Raw genomic sequence first — 3,426 nt, forward strand, 5'->3', positions numbered from 1 at the left:
TTTAACCCAATTTTGGGTTGAAAATTGGTCTTGATCTATAACCCAGCGGTGGTTAACATTGGACGACACAAGTGCGATAAGCCGCCATTTTCTCAGCGTCTTCAGATGGAAGCGAGTGAAAGAGGGTTTATGGTAAGTAAAGATTAAAAATGTAAAGTCATCATTCATTGTTTGAGTCCGGTAGTTCTTTGAGATTTCATGGAAGGCAGAAATATTCCGAAAAGAGCTTATATTGAAAAATACGCGGACGCGGTTTTCGCCTCAGAATGTCTTATGTCATATTTACATAAGATTTTATAATTTTAACATTTTTTGAGGTGTTAATAGAGGGTTATTAACATATTTACATGTCAATTCGTCATCTCCTTTTTCGCGGTTAACCTGAATGTAGTTTCCTAAAGGAAACGGCGTTATGTAATAAAGTCTAGCCTAATTATATTGAGGCTGATGAAGTGATAGTTAAAGTAATGTAACGTGTTGAGCTTTGTGTCTTCATTGTGCCCGCGACACAGAAGCCTGCTTTGTGTGAGGAGGCGATTTTCTCAGCTTCTTCAGAAGAGAGGGAAAGACGGTTAAGGCAAGTAAAGTTCATTGCAGAACTCAAACCAACTTTGGAGTTGTCTGATTTGGAGAGTCATCATTCTTGGTCTTCCTTTCTTAAAGGAATAGTTCACACAAAAAATTATTTACTTGCCCTCATGTCATTCCAAACCTATAAGACTTTTGTCTATATTTAGAACACAAATGAAGATATTTTTGATTTTCTCTCATAATTTTTTGTTAATCCATTGAGAGTCTAGGTAATCAGTATTTTCAAGCTTCAAAAATAAATCTTAAATTATATCATAGTGAACATGTCTGTTCAATAGAAAGTATTGGTCTCCCAGACTTGCAATGGAGGACAACAATTAAGAGAATATTAAATATATTTATTTGTGTTCCAAAAATTTGCAGAGTTTATATGGGTTTGGAACAACATGGAGGAGAATAAATTATGACCATTTTAATTTTTTTGGTGAACTAACCTTTTAAAGAGTAGCCCTCCACGTAAATGAAAATTTGTGAGGTATGTGAATGTCATGTCTGTTTTAATGTTTCAGCAATGAAGTAGCTTTCTGAAAGCAATATATTTATTTAAAAAAATATTACATGCCCTCACACTAGTGCTGCCATTATATACATTCTAGAGCGCTGTAGTAGACAGAGACATTAAACAACCACACAAAGTGGTTGAAATTATAAAACAAACTATTTACCTATCCTTACTGATGTGGATGCACCTCTACCTGAAAATGGATAGATTTTAATTAAATGTTTTCTTTTTTCAAAGGTTTTTCTCTTTTTAGGCCACTGATGAAGAACAGACGGTGACTAGGATGAATGCTGGTCAAAGAGGAGAATGTCCTTTCCCCCAAACTGATGCAACAGTGGTTTTAAAGGAGGAGGCTGCCCTGGATAATGTAAAAGATGTCACATGCCTTTGCTGTGCTGATGGGGCTTCTTCAGGACTCTCATCAATTATCCTAAAGAGATCATGAAAATTGGCAGTGACGCATGATCTGTATTCATGGACTATGCAACAAACTGTAAGTGTATAATTTGTAAAAACAAAATGTTAAATGCAATGATTGTATAATAGTGTTTTTGTATAATATGTTTATACAATATATAAAATTTACCAAAAAATGTCAAATTTGATCTTAAAAGTTATATTCAACAAATTATTAATTTTTCATTTATAAACTCTGTAGCTGTTAATGCCATACTTTTCTGCATTTGTTCTTACATGCATGTTACTTTTGACTATTTTCTCTTCTTGTTTTTTGACCTTTTCATAGTCATTCTGTGTGTGTAAAAGTGATTTTAAAATTAACAAGATTTGTAGGTTTAATGTCTAGCTCGATTTGGGTTCATTTTAGCCTAGCAGTGTAGTAATTTTAAACCATAAAAAAGCAACCCAGCATGCTGGGTCAAACATAATAACCCAACTTGTTGGGTTAAAACAACCCAGCGCTTGGTTCATCCCTTTTTGACCCAGCCCTGGGTTGCCAAAATAAGCCAAATTGGGTCAACCCAGCATGCTGGGTCAAACATATAACCCAACTTGTTGGGTCAAAACAACCCAGCGCTGGGTTCGTCCCTTTTTGACCCAGCGCTGGGTTACCAAAATAACCCAAATTGGGTTGTTTTTAACCCAGCAGTTTTTAGAGCGTGGGTTTCCTCCTATGAACTGCTTGTTTTAGGTCCTTCCACAAAATTTCAATTGGATTAAGGTCCGGAATTTGACTCAGTCATTCCAAAACATAAACTTTGTTCTTCTTTAACCATTCTTTGGTAGAACGACTTGTGTGCTTGGGGTCGTTGTCTTGCTGCATGACCCACTTTCTCTTGAGATACAGTTCTCGGACAGATGTCCTGACATTTTCCTTCAGAATTTGCTGTTATAATTCAGAATTCATTGTTCCATCAATGATGGCAAGCGTCCTGAACCAGATGCAGCAAAACAGGCCCAAACCATGATACTACCACCACCATGATAGAATTTGCTGGTATAATTCAGAATTCATTGTTCCATCAATGATGGCAAGCCGTCCTGGACCAGATGCAGTAAAACAGGCCTAAACCATGATACTACCACCACCATGTTTCAAAGATGGGATAAGGATCTTATGCTGGAATGCAGTGTTTTCTTTCTCCAAACATAATGCTGCTCATTTAAACCAAAATTTTCTATTTTGGTCTCATCCATCCACAAAACATTTCTCCAGTATTCCTCTGGCTTGTCCACATGATCTTTAGCAAGCGGCAGACGGGCAGCAATGTTCTTTTTGGAGAGCAGTGGCTTTCTTCTTGCGACTCTGCCATGGACACCATGGTTGTTCAATGTTCTCCTGATGATCGGCTCATAAACATTAACATTAGCCAATGTGAGAAAGCCTTTAGTCGCTTAGAAGTTAGCCTGCAGTCCTTTGAAACCTAGTGGACTTTTACACATCTTGCTTTCAGAGTGATCTTTGTTGGTGGAGCACTCCTGGGGAGGGAAACAGTGGTCTTGAATTTCTCCATTTGTACACAATCTGTCTGACAGTGGATTGGTGGAGTCCAAACTCTTTAGAGATGGCTTTTAAACTTATTCTAGCCTGATGAACAACACCAACTCTTTTTCTGGTCCTCAGAGATCTCATTTGTTTGTACACTTCCACAAACATGATCAAACTTTGATAGATACCTGTTCTTTCAATAAAACAGGGCACACACTGACACCTGATAGTCATCTCACTGATTAAAAACACCTCTGAAAATTTCCTCCATTTTTACACAATCTGTCTGACTGTGAATTGGTGGAGTCCAAACTCTTTAGAGATGGCTTTGAAACCTTTTCTAGCCTGATGAAAAGGTTCATCAACTCTTTTTCTGAGGTCCTCA

Source organism: Sinocyclocheilus anshuiensis, unplaced genomic scaffold (genome assembly GCF_001515605.1).
Source record: "Sinocyclocheilus anshuiensis isolate Anshui unplaced genomic scaffold, SAMN03320099.WGS_v1.1 scaffold392, whole genome shotgun sequence".
NCBI classification, from domain to species: Eukaryota; Metazoa; Chordata; class Actinopteri; order Cypriniformes; family Cyprinidae; genus Sinocyclocheilus; species Sinocyclocheilus anshuiensis.